Source organism: Triticum aestivum, chromosome 1B, assembly GCF_018294505.1.
Source record: "Triticum aestivum cultivar Chinese Spring chromosome 1B, IWGSC CS RefSeq v2.1, whole genome shotgun sequence".
Classification (NCBI taxonomy): domain Eukaryota; kingdom Viridiplantae; phylum Streptophyta; class Magnoliopsida; order Poales; family Poaceae; genus Triticum; species Triticum aestivum.
The window spans coordinates 22260852-22282334 of NC_057795.1; positions in this window are offsets into that span (position 1 = coordinate 22260852).

Consider the following 21483-nt stretch of genomic DNA (forward strand, 5'->3'; position numbering starts at 1 on the left):
TACGTCCTGCTTGATTAATATTGATGATGTGGGTTACAAGAGTAGATCTACCACGAGATCAAGGAGGCTAAACCCTAGAAGCTAGCCTATAGTATGATTGTTGTTCGTCCTATGGACTAAAGCCATCCGGTTTATATAGACACCGGAGAGGGCTAGGGTTACACAGAGTCGGTTACAAAGGTAGGAGATCTACATATCCGTATCGCCAAGCTTGCCTTACACGCCAAGGAAAGTCCCATCCGGACACGGGACGAAGTCTTCAATCTTGTATCTTCATAGTCTTGGAGTCCGGCCGATGATGATAGTTCGGCTATCCGGACACCCCCTAGTCCGGGACTCCCTCAGTAGCCCCCGAACCAGGCTTCAATAACGACGAATTTGGCGTGTATGTTGTCTTTGGCGTTTGCAAGGCGGGTTCTTCTTCATGCTCCATGTGTTTGCCGGATAGTGTCCGGTTGCTTCATAAATGCTGCGCTCCTTGGCTTCCGCGTCCAATAATGGTCTTCTTCCATGCGTCGCACGGATGCGAAAAGCCAGGGTATTTTTATGTTTTACCCCCTAGCTGCGCAAATAAGCTGCCTATAAGGGAGGCGAGGATCCAGATCCAAATCACATCATCCTCCTTCCGCAAGCACTCACCGAGGCGCATCTGACACCAAACCCGTTCCAACATGGTCAGTCGACGCGGCTCCTCTTCTCGCGCTCCCAGCCCTAAGCCAGGAGATTGGAGGAGATGCTCAGTCCCGCACAGCGAGTTAGTGATGCTCCAAGCAGAGGGATATCTTCCCCCGGCCTTCATGGTTCCGGTTCGAGCCGGACTGGCCACCTACAAAGGTGGGAAGCAGGCGGAGAGCGCCCCCAATCCCTCCAAAGGAGAGCGGGTGTGCTTCGTCTACTACTTAATAAGGGGACTCGGATTTCCTATACATCCGTTTCTCCGGGGGCTCCTGGAGTTCTACGGACTCCAGCTTCATCACCTTACACCTGCCTCCATTTTGCACATCGCGGGCTTCGTAGCTCTGTGTGAGCTGTTCTTGGGCATTGAGCCCCATTTTGCGCTGTGGAAGAGGTTGTTTTGCCTCGTACCCCGCTCTCACGAGGGGTCGATATATCAAGTGGGCGGAGCCGAAATATGGCGCATCGCCGGGACCGGATACCTGTCCGGGACCCCGAAGAAGGCGTCCGAAGATGGGCCTTCAGAGTGGTTTTATATGGAGGACGCTCCGCTGCCGGATCCAGTCCGGATCGGCCTTCCGGAGTTCAGCAACGCTCCCCTGAAGAAACGCCTAAGTTGGCGCCCACGAAGCCCTCGACGAGAAGATGATAGTAGCATCCATTACTTGATGGGCCGGATACAGCTGCTTGCCCATTCCGGATTAACCATGATCGGAGTCATGGCCACATGCATTATGCGTGGGGTGCAGCCGCTCCAATATAGGGGCCACCCCATGTGGGACTTCAACGGAGACGACGACGCCACCCGTCATGGCCGCAAGGGACCTGGCTCGGCCGACGATCTGGTGAAGATCCTGTCCGGCTTGTACAAGGGGGAGAAGGAGGACTTCCTCCGCATGAATCCTCTGAACGGATTTTCCATGAACAACCCTCGGAGCTGGGTAAGCGGTCGCATGCATATCTGAACCGTGCCTTTAAAGGCAATTGTCTTATTGTATGATTTTGACACAGGAACTGCGTCGGGATGTGGAGGGCATAAAAAGCCCAGCCCCATAACCCGAAGACCCAGAAAGGTCCCTCGATCCGGCCTCCTAAGAGGATCCGAACTTAGCGGTGGAACTGATCGATGGGGTGTACCACCAGCTCAACATAGATAATGCTTTAGTCGCCATTATGGCTGACTACCCCGGTTTGTGTCCGGCTTCCCTGGTGAGTACGACCGAAGTCCTGTCGCCGTTACTTCTTTAATGCTTAGTTCTGACCACCGTGCTCCAAGGGTGTTCGGCAGGAAGCGCCTTTATGGCAGGAAGTCGAGCCCGCGACGACCGGCCAACAAGGGTCAGTCCGGCCCAGCAGGCGGAAGAGGAGTGCAACGCGAACTGAAACGTCGCCGCAACGGTACAGAGCACCGCTATTTTTTAAGGGAAGGATTCCCAGGAGGTATATTAATGCTCATAACCTTTCCAGAAAGAGCGCTCGCCGGACAGTATCCGGAGAGGTTGCCAATCAAGCCTCCGCCAGCCATGCTCCAACGCACGGCCCGGAAGGGGAGGCGAATACAAGGCATGAGTCGGACGCTCCTCCAACGGAGGATGCCGACAGGCTGTCCGCCACCCGGTCTGAGGTGGAGAGCGCCATGAATCACAGGCGTCGCCGGACAGTTCTTCGTGATGAGTGTTTCTCCCCAGAGGCGTTAAATGCCTTTGATGCGGGAAACGCGCACCTCCGTGCCGCTCAAGATGGGTTAACCAGAGCCACGGAGCAGTATGTGAAAGACATACATGTAAGTAATTTTAATAGTTATATATGCCAGTAGCCCCCGAGACTTAAAATGGTTAAAATAACTGATTTAAGGATCAATTTTTATGCAGGATCTTATGAAGAAGAATACCCATCTGTCCCAGGAGCTCCAAGAGTGCAAGGCCCAACTTGAGGCCGCACTGGCCGCCACAGGGGGAGCCACAGAGACCCCCGCTGGTAAGGCGTACTTTGAAAAGATAATTAATGAACAAAGTGTGGTGTGAATCTGACAATAATATTGCAGAGGGCGCCGGACTAGATCCGGACAAGCAACAGCTACTGCGTCAGCTAAGGGCTAGCGAGAGGGTGCTTATGAAGGTGCAGCAGGAGAGAAACAAGCTCCAAGATGCCCACACCCAGCTAGGAGAAGAGCTGAAAGGTGTTCGGGCCCAGCTGTCTGGCTCCTTGAAGGAGAATCAGCGACTTCGTCGCGGCATTTATAGTAAGTGCTTGAGCAAATTCCTTTGAAAAGAAGAATTCGGCGAGGAAGTCGTTTGATGGAAATATGTTTTTAGGTGTGCTCACAGGTCGCCCTGCGGAGGAAATGCCTGGGTCAACAGGTGACCAACTTCCCGAGCTGGGGCAATTGTTCGAACGTGTTCGGCAGGCAATGAGTGGCGTCGTTCAGGCTTTGTGGCCATCCGTCTCCCTATCCGAGGGCCTTGGTGAGCTTGCTGAGAAGCTCCAGGGAGCACGGCGACGCCTCCGTTTGTGGAAGATATCGGCCTGCCGTCAGGGCGCCAGGAAGGCCTGGGCCATGGTGAAGATGTGCTACCCGAAGGCTGACCCAAACCACATGGCCGAGGTCGGACCTGCGGGGCCTGATGGGAAGGAGATCCCTGTGAGCTTGATGTATGGCCAAGTAGAACTGGCCGCAAAATATTCCCAACAAGACTGTAAATTAGACAGCCTGTTAGATGGGATTGAGGAGGAGTACAATCAGTCCGTTTGACGATTGAATTTGAAATGACATGTAAGATGCCTTCTAGCCGGATTGTAGATCGTTTGTCTTTGCGTACCGTTTCGCTTCAACCTCAGGACCCAACAGTCCGGAGTGTGTCCGAATGCCCCTACGGTTATAAAAGAACCGGGGCATGCGTGGAGACAAGGCGTCGGGGTCATAATTGCTTTATCAGACAAGTGCCCAACTAGTTATGTTATATTACATGGTTAGTAAGAAACATCTTCCAGGGAGAATAGTTCCGTTAAGGGTTCCTTTCCCTGGGAGGCATGCCCTAAGGTGCAATGCCGGACTGCGAAAATAGCAGAAAAAGCATCTAGGGGCTTATAAATAAGTAATAAATCATCTTTCAAGTCACCGACCGAATATTCTCTTAAGAACGCTAGCTTTCGGCTTCACCCAGTCTGAGGTACACATCCGGCTGACCCGGCAGTAACAATCGCAGAGGTGCTCCCTTTACCTCCTAGCCGAACAATCGGGAACGTAGGGGTAAGCACAGGAGCCAGGCAACCCAGCTTGGCCAAAACTTAAGTCATATTGATGCATATAATGGTGAATAAAAGGTACATGCGGAAGTATGACACATGTATTGGGCGTGAAGCCCATATTAATAAGCTTCTGGTAAAGAAGCCCCCAGGTATAATGAGTGCTAGGAGCACATCAAGTGTATGCGAACAAAGCGCAAATCAGCCTATAAAAGGTAATGAAAAAGTGGGAAGAAGGAGGGGGACAAGAGACAGTAAAAAATATAAAAAGGTGGACGGGGGAGTGAGACAAACTCTGAGTCCGGTGTTTAGGCGTAGAATCTTCGGAGACGGGCTGCGTTCCATGGGTTCGGCTCGAGTCGGTTGTCACATGCTTTACGTGGATGGTATGCTCCGCCGGTCAGGACTTGGTCGATGATGAAGGAACCTTCCCACTTGGGCTTAAGTTTGTCCTTTTTCTTGTCCGGCAGGCGTAGAACTAGTTCGCCGACATTGTAAGTTTTGGCCCGTACTTCTCTGCTTTGATATCTTCGAGCCTGTTGCTGATAGAATGCGGAACGAGCCTTTGCCACGTCCCGCTCCTCCTCTAAGGCATCCAAACTGTCCTGCCGATCCAACTCGGCTTCTCTTTCTTCGTACATGCGCACATGAGGTGAGTCATGAATTATATCGCAAGGCAGAACTGCCTCTGCGCCGTACACCATGAAAAATGGTGTGAATCCAGTAGTTCGGTTTGGCGTGGTCCGCATGTTGCGGAACGTAGCAGAAATTCAAAAAATTTCCTACGTATCACCAAGATCTATCTATGGAGAGACCAGCAACGAGGGGAAGGAGAGTGCATCTACATACCATTGTAGATCGCTAAGCAGAAGCATTCAAGAGAACGAGGTTGAACGAGTCGTACTCGTCGTGATTCAGATCACCGGAGATCCTAGTGCCGAACGGAAGGCACCTCCGCATTCAACACACGTCCAACCCGGTGACGTCTCCCACGCCTTGATCCAGCAAGGAGAGAGGGAGAGGTTGAGGAAGACTCCATCCAGCAGCAGCACAACGGCGTGGTGGTGGTGGAGGAGCGTGGCAATCACGCAGGGCTTCGCCAAGCACCATGGGAGAGGAGGAGTAGGGAGAGAGGTAGGGCTGCACCAAGAGGGAGAGAACTCATGTGTTGGCAGCCCCAAAACCTCAAGTATATATAGGGGGGAAGGGGGCTGCGCCCCCTTTAGGGTTTCCCACCCCAAGGGGTGCGCCAAGGGGGGAGGAGTGCCTCCCAAGTCAAGTGGAGGCCTCCCCCTTTAGGGTTTTCCCCTTCCCATGCGCATGGGCCTTGGGGGGGGGGGGGCTGGTTCCCCTGGCCCATTAAGGCTAGGGCGCCCCCCTACAGCCCATGCTACTGTATTGGACGTGGTGGAAGAATTTCCGGACCTCCGGAACCCTCCGGAATCCTCCGGAACCTTCTGGAAGCTTCCCGGTACAATACCGAAAAAACCCGAACTTTTTCCGGAACCCGAACAACAACTTTCCATATATAAATCTTTACCTCCGGACCATTCCGGAACTCCTCGTGACGTCCGGGATCTCATCCGGGACTCCGAACAACATTCGGTAACCACATACAAACTTCCTTTATAACCCTAGCGTCATCGAACCTTAAGTGTGTAGACCCTACGAGTTCGGGAACCATGCAGACATGACTGAGATGTTCTCCGGTCAATAACCAACAGCGGGATCTGGATACACATGTTGGCTCCCACATGTTCCACGATGATCTCATCGGATGAACCACGATGTCAAGGACTCAATCGATCCCGTATACAATTCCCTTTGTCTAACGGTATTGTACTTGCCCGAGATTCGATCGTCGGTATACCGATACCTTGTTCAATCTCGTTACCGGCAAGTCTCTTTACTCGTTCCGTAACACATCATCCCGTGATCAACCCCTTGGTCACATTGTGCACATTATGATGATGTCCTATCGAGTGGGCCCAGAGATACCTCTCCGTTTACACGGAGTGACAAATCCCAGTCTCGATTCGTGCCGACCCAACAGACACTTTCGGAGATACCTGTAATGCACCTTTATAGCCACCCAGTTACGTTGTGACGTTTGGTACACCCAAAGCATTCCTACGGTATCCGGGAGTTGCATAATCTCATGGTCTAAGGAAAAGATACTTGACATTAGAAAAGCTTTAGCATACGAACTACACGATCTTTGTGCTAGGCTTAGGATTGGGTCTTGTCCATCACATCATTCTCCTAATGATGTGATCCCGTTATCAACGACATCCAATGTCCATAGCCAGGAAACCGTGACTATCTGTTGATCACAACGAGCTAGTCAACTAGAGGCTCACTAGGGACATATTGTGGTCTATGTATTCACACGTGTATTATGATTTCCGGATAATACAGTTATAGCATGAATAAAAGACTATTATCATGAACAAAGAAATATAATAATAACACTTTTATTATTGCCTCTAGGGCATATTTCCAATAGTCTCCCACTTGCACTAGAGTCAATAATCTAGTTCACATCGCCATGTGATTAACACTGACAGGTCACATCGCCATGTGACCAACATCCAAAGAGTTTACTAGTGTCACTAAACTAGTTCACATCATCATGTGATAAGACTCAATGAGTTCTGGGGTTTGATCATGTTTTGCTTGTAAGAGAGGTTTTAGTCAACGGGTCTGGACCTTTCAGATCCGTGTGTGCTTTACAAATCTCTATGTCATCTCCTAGATGCAGCTACCACGCTCTATTTGGAGCTATTCCAAATAACTGTTCTACTTGGAGCTATTCTAAATTGTTGCTCCATTATACGTATCCGGTATCTCTACTCAGAGCTATCCGGATAGGTGTTAAGCTTGCATCGACGTAACCCTTTACGACGAACTCTTTTACCACCTCCATAATCGAGAAAAAAATCCTTAGTCCACTAGTTACTAAGGATAACTTTGACCGCTGTCCTGTGATCCATTCATGGATCACTCTTGTACCCCTTGACTGACTCATGGCAAGGCACACTTCAGGTGCGGTACACAGCATAGCATACTGAAGAGCCTACGTCTTAAGCATAGGGGACGACCTTCGTCCTTTCTCTCTTTTCTGCCATGGTCGAGCTTTAACCCTTAACCTCATACCTTACATCTCAGGCAAGAACTCCTTCTTTGACTGATCCATCTTGAACACCTTTCAAGATCATGTTAAGGTATGTGCTCATTTGAAAGTACCATTAAGCGTTTTTTGATCTATCCTCATAGATCTTGACGTTCAATGTTCAAGTAGCCTAATCCAGGTTTTCTATTGAAAAACACTTTTCAAACAACCCTATATGCTTTACAGAAATTCTACATCATTTCTGATCATCAATATGTCAACAACATATACTCGTCAGAAATTCTATAGTGCTCCCACTCACTTCTTTGGAAATACAAGTTTCTCATAAACTTTGTATAAACCCAAATCTTTGATCATCTCATCAAAGCGCACATTCCAACTCCGAGATGCTTACTCCAGTCCTTAGAAAGATTGCTGGAGCTAGCATACCTTTTAGCATCCTTAGGATCGACAAAACCTTTCTGATTGTATCACATACAACCTTTCCTTACGAAAGTTGGTAAGGAAACTCGTTTTGACATCCATCTGCCAGATTTCATAAATGCAGCTTATGCTAACATGATTCCGACGGACTTAAGCATCGCTACGGATGAGAAAATCTCATCGTAGTCAACTCCTTGAACTTGTGAAAAAACTCTTCGCCACAAGTCGAGCTTCATAGATGGTGACATTACCATCCACGTCCGTCTTCTTCTTAAAGATCCATTTATCTCAATGGCTTGCCGATCATCGGGCAAGTCCACCAAAGTCCATGCTTTGTTCTGATACATGGATCCTATCTCGGATTTCATGGTTTCTAACCATTTGTCGGAATTTGGGCCCACCATCGCTTCTCCATAGCTCGTAGGTTCATTGTTGTCTAGCAACATGACCTTCAAGATAGGATTACTGTACCACTCTGAAGTAGTACGTATCCTTATCACCCTACGAGGTACGGCAGTGACTTGATCCGAAACTTCATGATCACTATCATAAGCTTCTACTTCAATTGGTGTAGGTGCCACATGAACAACTTCCTGTGCCCTGATACACACTGGTTGAAGTGATGGTTCAATAACCATATCAAGTCTCCACCATCCTCCCACTCAACTTTTCGAGAGAAACCTTTCCTCGAGAAAGGACCCGATTCAAGAAACAATTCATATTGCTTTCGGATCTGAATTAGGAGGTATACCCAACTGTTTTGGGTGTCCTATGAAGATGCATTTTATCCTCTTTGGGTTCGAGCTTATCAATCCTGAAACTTTTTCACATAAGCGTCGCAGCCCCAAACCTTTAAGAAACGACAACTTAGGTTTCTCTAAACCATAATTCATACGGTGTCATCTCAACGGAATTACGTGGTGCCCTATTTAAAGTGAATGTGGTTGTCTCTAATGCCTAACCCATGGACAATAGTGGTAATTCGATAAGAGACATCATGGTACGCACCATATCCAATAGGGTGCAACTATGATGTTCGGACACACCATCACACTATGGTGTTCCAGGCGGTATTAATTGCGAAACAATTTCCACAATGTCTTAATTGTGTGCCAAAACTCGTAACTCAGATATTCATCTCTATGATCATATCATAGACATTTTATCCTCTTGTCACAATGATCTTCTACTTCACTCTGAAATTACTTGAACCATTCAATAATTCAGACTTGTGTTTCATCAAGTAAATATTCTCAACATCTACTTGAATCATCTGTGAAGTAAGAACATAACGATATTCACTGCATGCCTCAGCACTCATTGGACTGCACACATCAAAATGTGTTACTTCCAACGAGTTGCTATCTTGTTTCGTCTTACTAAAACGAGGCTTTCAGTCATCTTGCCCATGTGGTATGATTTGCATGTCTCAAGTGATTCAAAATCAAGTGAGTTCAAACGGTCCATTTGCATGGAGTTTCTTCACGCGTATACACCAATAGACATGGTTCGCATGTCTCGAACTTTTCAAAAACGAGTGAGTCCAAAGATCCATCAACATGGAGCTTCTTCATGCATTTTATACCAATATGACTTACATAGCAGTGCCACAAGTAAGTGGTACTATCATCACTATCTTATATCTTTTGGCATGAAAATGTGTATCACTACGATCGAGATTCAATAAACCATTCCTTTAGGTGCAAGACCACTGAAGGTTTTATTCAAATAAATAGAGTAACCATTACTCTCCTTAAATGAATAACCGTATTGCGATAGACATAATCTAATCATGTCTATGCTCAACGCAAGCACCAAATGACAATTATTCAGGTTTAATACTAATCTTGATGGTAGAGGGAGCGTGCGATGTTTGATCACATCAAACTTGGAAACACTTCCAACACATATCGTCAGCTCACCTTTAGCTAGTCTCCGTTTATTCCATAGCTCTTTTATTTCGAGTTACTAACACTTAGCAACCGAACCGGTATCTTATACCCTGGTGCTACTAGGAGTACTAGTAAAGTACACATTAACATAATGTATATCCAATATACTTCTATCGACCTTGCCAGCCTTCTCATCTACCAAGTATCTAGGGTGGTTCCACTTCAGTGTCCGTTCCTCTCATTACAGAAGCACTTAGTCTCGGGTTTGGGTTCAACCTTGGGTTTCTTCACTAGAGCAGCAACTGTTTTGCCGTTTCATGAAGTATCCCTTGTTACCCTTGCCCTTCTTGAAACTAGTGGTTTTACCAACCATCAACAATTGATGCTCCTACTTGACTTCTACTTTCGCGGTGTCAAACATCGCGAACACTTCAAGGATCATCATATCTATCCCTGATATGTTATAGTTCATCACGAAGCTCTAGTAGCTTGGTGGCAATGTCTTTGGAGAAACATCACTATCTCATCTGGAAGATCAACTCCCACTCGATTCAAGTGATTGTTGTACTCAGACAATATGAGCACAAGCTCAACGATTGAGCTTTTCTCCCTTAGTTTGTAGGCTAAGAAAATCGTCGGAGGTCTCATACCTCTTGACGTGGGCACGAGCCTGAAATCCTAATTTCAGCCCTCGAAACATCTCATATGTTCTGCGACATTTTGAAAACGTCTTTCGTGCCTCAACTCTAAACCGTTTAACTGAACTATCACGTAGTTATCAAGACGTGTACGTTCAATGTTCGCAACATCCACAAACGACGTTTGGGGTTCAGCACACTGAGCGGTGCATTAAGGACATAAGCTTTCTACTGTCCGCATAATTGCTACTATCAACTTTCAACTATATTTTCTCTAGGAACATATCTAAAACAGTAGAACTAAAGCGCGAGCTACGACATAATTTGCAAAAACTTTTTGACTATGTTCAGGATAATTAAGTTCATCTTATGAACTCCCACTCAGATAGACATCCCTCTAGTCATCTAAGTGATTACATGATCCGAGTCAACTAGGCCGTGTTCGATCATCACGTGAGACGGACTAGTCATCATCGGTGAACATCTTCATGTTGATCGTATCTACTATACGACTCATGCTCGACCTTTCGGTCTCCGTGTTCCGAGGCCATGTCTGTACATGCTAGGCTCGTCAAGTTAACCCTAAGTGTTTTCGCTGTGTAAAACTGTCTTACACCCGTTGTATGTGAACGTAAGAATCCATCACACCCGATCATCACGTGGTGCTTAGAAGCGACGAACTATAGCAACGGTGCACAGTTAGGGGAGAACACTTCTTGAAATTGTTGTAAGGGATCGTCTTATTTACTACCGTCGTTCTAAGAAAACAAGATGCATAAACATGATAAACATCACATGCAATCAAATAGAGTAGTGACATGATATGGCCAATATCATATAGCTCCTTTGATCTTCATCTTCGGGGCTCCATGATCATCTTGTCACCGGCATGACACCATGATCTCCATCATCATGATCTGCATCATCGTGTCTTCATGAAGTTGTCACGCCAACGACTACTTCTACTTCTATGACTAACACGTTTAGCAATAAAGTAAAGTAGTTTACATGGCGTTCTTCAATGACACGCAGGTCATACAATAAACAAAGACAACTCCTATGGCTCCTGCCGGTTGTCATATTGATCGACATGCAAGTCGTGATTCCTATTACAAGAACATGATCAATCTCATACATCACATATATTCATCACATTCTTGTTGGCCATATCACATCACAAAGCATACCCTGCAAAAACAAGTTAGACGTCCTCTAATTGTTGTTTGCATGTTTTACGTGGCTGCTATGGGTTTCTAGCAAGAACGTGTCTTACCTACGCAAAACCACAACGTGATATGCCAATTGCTATTTACCCTTCATAAGGACCCTTTTCATCGAATCCGTTCCGACTAAAGTGGGAGAGACTGGCACCCGCTAGCCACCTTATGCACCAAGTGCATGTCAGTCGGTGGAACCTGTCTCACGTAAGAGTACGTGTAAGGTCGGTCCGGGCCGCTTCATCCCACAATACCGTCGAAACAAGATTGGACTAGTAACGGTAAGCATATTGAACAACATCAACGCCCACAACTACTTTGTGTTCTACTCGTGCAAAGAATCTATGCAATAGACCTAGCTCATGATGCCACTGTTGGGGAACGTAGCAGAAATTCAAAAAATTTCCTACGTATCACCAAGATCTATCTATGGAGAGACCAGCAACGAGGGGAAGGAGAGTGCATCTACATACCCTTATAGATCGCTAAGCAGAAGCATTCAAGAGAACGGGGTTGAAGGAGTCGTACTCGTCGTGATTCAGATCACCGGAGATCCTAGTGCCGAACGGACGGCACCTCCGCGTTCAACACACGTACAGCCCGGTGACGTCTCCCACGCCTTGATCCAGCAAGGAGAGAGGGAGAGGTTGAGGAAGACTCCATCCAGCAGCAGCACAACGGCGTGGTGGTGGTGGAGGAGCGTGGCAATCCTGCAGGGCTTCGCCAAGCACCATGGGAGAGGAGGAGTAGGGAGAGAGGTAGGGCTGCACCAAGAGGGAGAGAACTCATGTGTTGGCAGCCCCAAAACCTCAAGTATATATAGGGGGGAAGGGGGCTGCGCCCCCTTTAGGGTTTCCCACCCCAAGGGGTGCGGCCAAGGGGGGAGGAGTGCCTCCCAAGTCAAGTGGAGGCCTCCCCCTTTAGGGTTTTCCCCTTCCCATGCGCATGGGCCTTGGGGGGGCTGGTTCCCCTGGCCCATTAAGGCTAGGGCGCCCCCCTACAGCCCATGCTACTGTATTGGACGTGGTGGAACAATTTCCGGACCTCCGGAACCCTCCGGAATCCTCCGGAACCTTCTGGAAGCTTCCGGATACAATACCGAAAAAACCCGAACTTTTTCCGGAACCCGAACAACAACTTTCCATATATAAATCTTTACCTCCGGACCATTCCGGAACTCCTCGTGACGTCCGGGATCTCATCCGGGACTCCGAACAACATTCGGTAGCCACATACAAACTTTCTTTATAACCCTAGCGTCATCGAACCTTAAGTGTGTAGACCCTACGAGTTCGGGAACCATGCAGACATGACCGAGACGTTCTCCGGTCAATAACCAACAGCGGGATCTGGATACCCATGTTGGCTCCCACATGTTCCACGATGATCTCATCGGATGAACCACGATGTCAAGGACTCAATCGATCCCGTATACAATTCCCTTTGTCTAATGGTATTGTACTTGCCCGAGATTCGATCGTCGGTATACCGATACCTTGTTCAATCTCGTTACCGGCAAGTCTCTTTACTCATTCCGTAACACATCATCCCGTGATCAACCCCTTGGTCACATTGTGCACATTATGATGATGTCCTACCGAGTGGGCCCAGAGATACCTCTCCGTTTACACGGAGTGACAAATCCCAGTCTCGATTCGTGCCAACCCAATAGACACTTTCGGAGATACCTGTAATGCACCTTTATAGCCACCCAGTTACGTTGTGACGTTTGGTACACCCAAAGCATTCCTACGGTATCCGGGAGTTGCACAATCTCATGGTCTAAGGAAAAGATACTTGACATTAGAAAAGCTTTAGCATACGAACTACACGATCTTTGTGCTAGGCTTAGGATTGGGTCTTGTCCATCACATCATTCTCCTAATGATGTGATCCCGTTATCAACGACATCCAATGTCCATAGCCAGGAAACCGTGACTATCTGTTGATCACAACGAGCTAGTCAACTAGAGGCTCACTAGGGACATATTGTGGTCTATGTATTCACACGTGTATTATGATTTCCGGATAATACAGTTATAGCATGAATAAAAGACTATGATCATGAACAAAGAAATATAATAATAACACTTTTATTATTGCCTCTAGGGCATATTTCCAACACCGCAGCCCCCAGAGTACGGAGTCGAGCTCCTCTACCCAGTGCGTGTTAGATTCCTTGAGGGACTGCACTAGTCTGGGTTTGATGCCGCTCATGATTAGACCATTTGCTCGCTCAACTTGACCGTTAGTTTGGGGGTGATAGACTAAAGCGTAATCGAGCTTGATGCCCATGTTTTTGCACCAGAGTTTAACCTCGTCGGCAGTGAAGTTCGTGCCGTTATCAGTGATGATGCTGTGGGGGACGCTAAAACGGTGTACTACCCCGGATAGGAAGTCTATCACCGGTCCGGATTCTGCCGTTTTAACCGGCTTGGCCTCAATCCATTTGGTGAATTTGTCCACCATGACCAATAAGTATTTGTGCTTGTGGTTTCCCCCTTTAAGGGGTCCAACCAAGTCAAGCCCACAGACAGCGAACGGCCAGGTAATGGGTATAGTTTTGAGGGCGGTGGGTGGCATGTGGCTCTGATTAGCAAAGAGCTGGCAACCGACGCATTGTTGGACTAAGTCCTGAGCATCCGCCCGGGCTGTCGGCCAATAAAATCCTGTACGGAAGGCCTTACCTACTAGTGCCCGGGCTACAGCGTGGTGCCCGCCGAGTCCGGCTTAAATTTCAGCCAGGAGATTCCGCCCCTCCTCTTCGGAGATACACCTTTGAAGGACTCCGGTTGTGCTTTTCTTATAAAGTTCTCCCTCAAAGACCTTGTAGGCTTTAGATCGCCGAACTATGCAGCGGGCCTCATTTTGGTCTTCGGGAAGTTCCTGCCGAATTAAGTAGGCTAGGAATGGTTCTGTCCACGGGGCAATTACTGCCATTATTTCGTGAGCTGAGGGTGTTATTTCATTGGCTGAGCCGCCGATTGTGTCAGAATGGTCTGAGTTCGGTGATGCAGCTGGCTCCGGATTGCGATTTCCGGACTCCTCTTCCCATAACACGGATGGCTTGAAGAGCCGTTCCAGGAAGATGTTTGGAGGGACGGCGTCTCGTTTTGCGCCGATGCGTGCTAACACGTCTGTTGCCTGGTTATTATCCCGAGCTACATGGTGGAATTCGAGTCCTTCGAACCGAGCTGACATTTTTAGGACGACATTGCGGTAAGCTGCCATTTTTGGATCTTTGGCATCAAAGTCTCCATTTACTTGGGATATTGCGAGGTTTGAATCCCCACACACCTCTAGGCGTTGAATGCCCATGGAGATTGCCATCCGGAGGCCATGTAGAAGGGCCTCGTATTCGGCTGCGTTATTGGAGTCCATGTACATTATTTGAAGTACGTATTGGATTGTGTCTCCAGTTGGGGACGTCAGGACGACGCCAGCCCCCAAGCCAGCCAACATTTTGGATCCGTCGAAATGCATGATCCAATTGGAGTATGCGCCGTACTCTTTAGAGAGTTCGGCTTCGGTCCATTCGGCGACGAAGTCAGCCAGAACCTGCGATTTTATAGCTCGCCGTGGTTTATAGGTTATGTCAAATGGTAAGAGCTCAATAGCCCATTTTGCAATCCTGCCCGTTGCGTCGCGATTGTTGATAATATCGTTGAGAGGTACTTCGGACGCCACCGTTATGGAACACTCTTGAAAGTAGTGTCGCAGCTTCTGGGATGCCATGAACACCGCATATGCTATCTTTTGATAATGTGGGTACCGGGACTTGCATGGAGTTAGAACAGTGGATACGTAGTACACTGGTTTTTGAAGAGGGAATATGTGCCCTTCTGTCTCTCGCTCGACGACGAGTACCGCGCTGACAACTTGATGTGTTGCTGCGATATATAATAACATAGGTTCGCCCAGGTTGGGCGCGGCCAGGACCGGATTTGTTGCCAGTATGGCCTTTATTTCTTCGAGTCCGGCTATGGAAGCATCCGTCCATTCGAAATGTTCGGTGCACCGGAGGAGGCGGTAGAGGGGCAGAGTTTTTTCTCCCAAACGGGAGATGAAGCGGCTTAAGTCCGCTACGCATCCTGTTAGTTTTTGTATTTGCTTGAGGTCTTTTGGAATATCCAATTGTGACAGAGCTCGGATTTTGGCCGGGTTTGCTTCAATTCCTCTACAGGTTACGATGAAGCCCAAGAGCTTTCCGCCTGGTACGCCGAAGACGCATTTTTCCGGATTGAGCTTAATGTCATATGCTCGGAGGTTGTCGAATGTCACCCTCAAGTCTTCTACTAGAGTTTCGACGTGTTTGGTCTTGACGACCACATCGTCTACGTATGCCTCTACTGTTTTTCCTATCTGGGTAGCCAGACATGTTTGAATCATGCGCTGATATGTTGCGCCGGCGTTTTTTAGTCTGAAGGGCATTGTGTTGAAGCAGAATGGCCCATATGGAGTAATGAATGCCGTTGCGGCCTGGTCTTTCTCTGCCATCTTGATTTGATGATATCCGGAGTATGCGTCGAGGAAGCACAATGAATCGTGCCCTGCGGTAGCATCGATGATTTGGTCGATGCGAGGGAGGGGGAAAGGGTCCTTTGGACAGGCCTTGTTAAGGTCTTTAAAATCGACGCAGAGGCGCCAGGATTTGTCCTTTTTTGGTACCATTACTAGATTGGCTAGCCAGTCCGGATGTTTTATATCTCTGATAAATCCGGCTTCTAAGAGCTTGGCTAGCTCTTCTCCCATTGCCTGTCTTTTGGGTTCGGAAAATCGCCGAAGAGCTTGTTTGACCGGCTTGAATCCTTTTAGGATGTTTAGGTTGTGCTCTGCCAGCCTGCGTGGGATTCCTGGCATGTCTGAAGGGTGCCAGGCAAAAATGTCCCAATTTTCCCGAAGGAATTCTCGTAGTGCGGCTTCGATGTCAGGACTTAATTGTGCCCCAATGGAGGCCGTCTTTGTGGGGTCCGTTGGATGGACCTGAAATTTGACTATTTCGTCTGCTGGTTTAAAAGAGGTGGACTTGGACCTCTTATCGAGTATCACATCGTCCCTATCCACCGTGGAGCGCAGCGTAGTTAGTTCCTCTGCCGCTAGGGCTTCGGACAATGCCTCTAGGGCCAGTGCGTCTGTCTTATTTTCAGCGCGGAGTGCTGTATCTGGATCGCTGGCAAGAGTGATTATCCCATTGGGTCCGGGCATTTTGAGCTTCATGTACCCGTAGTGGGGTATAGCTTGGATGATTGTGAATGCCTCTCGCCCTAACAAAGTGTGATATCCGCTGCCGAATGGGGCCACTTGGAACGTGACCTCCTCGGACCTGTAATTGTCCGGTGAGTCGAACACTACATCTAGTGTGATTTTTCCTGTGCAGCGTACTTTTCGACTAGGGATTATCCCTCTGAAGGTTGTGCTGCTTCGCTCGATGCGGCTCCAGTCAATATCCATTTTTTGAAGGGTTTCCTCGTAGATGAGGTTTAATCCGCTGCCGCCATCCATGAGTACCTTGGTAAGGCGAAAGCCATCCACTATCGGACTGAGGACCAATGCGGCTGGTGCTCTAGCTGTTCGGAATTTAGGTTCGTCGCTGGCGTTGAAGGTGATAGCCGTATTACTCCATGGATTTGCTGTTGCTACTTGGTAGACTTCGGCGAGGCCGTGGATTGTTCGTTTTTGCATGTTATTTGATGCGAAAGTCTCGAAGACTGTTAATACCGTACCGGTACTGCTGGGCTGTTTGCCGGGGCTAAAAATCCTTCGCCACTTTTCGCCACCTGCCGTAGTATCCAACATGCTCGAAGGCTGTGTGTTGGAGTGGCGCCCTCCGTACTGTGGATTTTGCAGGGTCCGTTGAGCCAACCCTCCAGTATGGTTCCGTGCCCTTTAGGGGGGTCTTTGCTTTTTGGTTTTTAACCCAGGTGCTTGAGTATGGCGCACCCTTTTACTTCGGACTAGGGTTGTGGTCAAGGCCGGACTGTCCCAAAACCTAGTTTCGGTGTTCCTGGCACTCTCTACCGCACAGTATTTTTGTACGATAGTCGCTAGGTCGATGAAGCGTGTAACTTCGCGACGACTTATGGCGTTCATGATTCCCTTGTCTGTGCAATTGTTGCAGAAAATTGAAATCGCGCTTTCTTCACAGCAGTCCTTTATCCTGTTCATAACCAGGAGGAATCTGGCCCAGTAATGATGTACTGTTTCATCGGGCTCTTGCCATATTCGAGATAGATCGCTTATGTTTGGGTGGGCGGGTGGAATCAAGTTCGAAACCCCGCCCGATCTGAGGCTCAAAGGCCAAGAAGTTTCTGGATTTGGAAGCTTGACTTGCTGGATGCTTTCCAACGAATCTAGTCCGATGCCTGACTCTAAGTTCAGTATTTGATTAGCGTCTGTCCCTTCACGGGAACCCAACTTGAAGGGATCGGGAATCCGGACATAGTTGGTTTTCAACGTAGAAGAAGGGTTGCCGCATTGTTCCTCTACCACGACAATGTGGTGGGTGGCCTGAGGAGAGTTAATCTCTCTCAGATCGAGTTTAAGCCAAATCTGATCGTAGTCTGTGGCGACTCCCAGGGCGGCGATGCGATCCAAGAACTCGTTCGCAGAGGAGAGTTCGATCGGATCTAACTGCTCGGCGAATTCCGGGCTGACCTGAAGATCGCTTTTGATGACCTGAGAGGTTATCGTCGGAGCGGTGGCCGAACAGGCGGTCATAAGAAAACCACCTAGCCGGACAGTTTGGCCGGCGGCCAAAGCTCTCTTGACGACGGTACCGTCTTTAAAGACGGGAGAGGCATCCTTCGTGATCGCGATGACACAGAGGAACTCTCAATGAAAGCACCAATGTCGGTGTCAAAACCGGCGGATCTCAGGTAGGGGGTCCCGAACTGTGCGTCTAGGAGGATGGTAACAGGAGACGATGGACACGATGTTTTTACCCAGGTTCGGGCCCTCTTGATGGAGGTAAAACCCTACGTCCTGCTTGTTTAATATTGATGATGTGGGTTACAAGAGTAGATCTACCACGAGATCAAGGAGGCTAAACCCTAGAAGCTAGCCTATGGTATGATTGTTGTTCGTCCTATGGACTAAAGCCATCCGGTTTATATAGACACGGGAGAGGGCTAGGGTTACACAGAGTCGGTTACAAAGGTAGGAGATCTACATATCCGTATCGCCAAGCTTGCCTTCCACGCCAAGGAAAGTCCCATCCGGACACGGCACGAAGTCTTCAATCTTGTATCTTCATAGTCTTGGAGTCCGGCCGATGATGATAGTTCGGCTATCCGGACACCCCCTAGTCCGGGACTCCCTCAGCGGGTCTGTAATAGCAGTAGCGCTGGTGGCACACACGCTACTACTAACAAAGTTAGTAGTAGCGCGGGTTTTACCCGCGCTACTACTAACATTTAGCTGTAGCGCGATACTAGGAGCGCGGGTACCCGCGCTACTAGTAGCCATTTTACCCGCGCTACTAGTAGCTTTTTTCCTAGTAGTGTATGGCTATCGAGAGAGAACTTGTCCGATTTGTGAAGAAAGTGTGTTGCTCGTTTCTCTGTTGACCTCGAAACTTCTCGTTATCTCAAAGGGGGCCATAACATGGCACGTGGCAGGACAAGGCATTTTTCGGGGCCGCCTGCAATATTTCAGACATTTATTGCATTCGTAGGGTTTCAATGCAGGAAGTTACAGATCTGCATGGCGACCACCTAAAATGATGTCGAGAAGTGGTTTGTCAAATCATATATGATGTCTTAACAGTACGTGTGGGCCTGGTGCAACCAAAGAATGGGCATGACCCACCACCCGGGGGCGTATGTGCCTCGGCGGCATGCCGGATCTAGCCGTTAAAGTCCACGGAAAATCATACGATACCAGAAATTCTCAAGACCTTGCACGGAGGCGTCATATGGCCCTTGTAAGGTGTGGTAAAATTTTGAGCGTGTTTCATAGAAGCCTGGCCGGAGGCCGCTTGTAAACTAAACGATCTCCGAGGTGGTATATGGCTATCGAGAGGGAACTTGTCCGATTTGTGAAGGAAGTGTGTTGCCCATTTCTCCGTTGACCTCGAAACTTCTCGTGATCTCAAAGGGGAACATCGCATCACACGTGGCAGGACATGGAATTTTTCAGGGCCCCTGCAATATTTGTAGGGTTTCAATGCGGGAAATTACAAATCTGCATGGCGACCACCTGAAATGATGTCCAGAAGTCAAATCATATATGATGTCTTTGCGGTATGTGTGGGCCTAGTGCAACCAAAGGAGGGGCAGGCCCCACCACCGAAGGGTGAATGTGCCTTAGCGACATGCCGGATCTAGCCGTTAAAATCCACGGAAAATCATACGATGCCGAAAATTCTTGAGACCTAGCACGGTGGCATCATATGGCCCTTTTAGGGTGTGGTAAAATTTTGAGCGAGTTTCGTAGAAGCCTGGCCGGAGGCCGCTTGTAAACTACACGATCTCCGAGGTAGTATATGGCTAACGAGAGAGAACTTGTCTGATTTGTGAAGGAAGTGTGTTGCCCGTTTCTCCGTTGCCTTCGAAACTTCTTGTGATCTCAAAGGGGGCCATCGCATGACACATGGCAGGACATGGCATTTTTCGGGGCCGCCTGCAATATTTGAGATATTTATTGCATTCGTAGGGTTTCAATGCGGGAAGTTACAGATCTGCATGGCGACCACCTGAGATGATGTCCATAAGTGGTTTGTCAAATCATATATGATGTCTTTGCGGTATGTGTGGGCCTAGTGCAACCAAAGGAGGGGCAGGCCCCAGCAACGAAGGGTGAATGTGCCTTAGCGGCATGCCGGATCTAGCCGTCAAAATCCACGGAAAATCATACGGTGCCAAAAATTCTCGAGACCTAGCACGGTGGCATCATATGGCCCTTTTAGGGTGTGGTAAAATTTTGAGCGTGTTTCGTAGAAGCCTGGCCGGAGGCCGCTTATAAACTACATGATCTTCGGGGTAGTATATGGCTATCGAGAGAGAACTTGTCCGATTTGTGAAGAAAGTGTGTTGCCCGTTTTTCTGTTGACCTTGAAACTTCTCGTGATCTCAAAGGGGGCCATAACATGACACGTGGCAGGACAAGGCATTTTTCGGGGCCGCCTGCAATATTTCAGACATTTATTGCATTCGTAGGGTTTCAATGCAGGAAGTTACAGATCTGCATGGCGACCACCTGAAATGATGTCGAGAAGTGGTTTGTCAAATCATATATGATGTCTTAACAGTACATGTGGGCCTGGTGCAACCAAAGAACGGGCATGACCCACCACCCGGGGGCGTATGTGCCTCGGCGGCATGACGGATCTAGCCGTTAAAGTCCATGGAAAATCATACGATGCGAGAATTTCTCAAGACCTTGCACGGAGGCGTCATATGGCCCTTGTAGGGTGTGGTAAAATTTTGAGCGTGTTTCATAGAAGCCTGGCCGGAGGCCTCTTGTAAACTACACGATCTCCGAGGTAGTATATGGCTATCGAGAGAGAACTTGTCCGATTTGTGAAGGAAGTGTGTTGCCCATTTCTTCGTTGACCTCGAAACTTCTCGTGATCTCAAAGGGGTCCATCGCATCACACGTGGCAGGACATGGAATTTTTCGGGGCCCCTGCAATATTTGTAGGGTTTCAATGCGGGAAATTACAAATCTGCATGGCGACCACCTGAAATGATGTCCAGAAGTGGTTTATCAAATCATATATGATGTCTTTGCGGTATGTGTGGGCCTAGTGCAACCAAAGGAGGGGCAGGCCCCACCCCCGAAGGGTGAATGTGCCTTAGCGGCATGCCGGATCTAGCCGTTAAAATCCACGGAAAATCATACGATGCCGAAAAATCTCGAGACCTAGCATGGTGGCATCATATGGCCCTTTTAGGGTGTGGTAAAATTTTGAGCGTGTTTCGTAGAAGCCTGGCCGGAGGCCGCTTGTAAACTACACGATCTCCGAGGTAGTATATGGCTATCGAGAGAGAACTTGTCTGATTTGTGAAGGAAGTGTGTTGCCCGTTTCTCCGTTGACCTCGAAACTTCTTGTGATCTCAAAGGGGGGCATCGCATGACACGTGGCAGGACATGGCATTTTTTGGGGCCGCCTGCAATATTTGAGATATTTATTGCATTCGTAGGGTTTCAATGCGGGAAGTTACAGATCTGCATGGCGACCACCTGAAATGATGTCCAGAAGTGGTTTGTCAAATCATATATGATGTCTTTGCGGTATGTGTGGGCCTAGTGCAACCAAA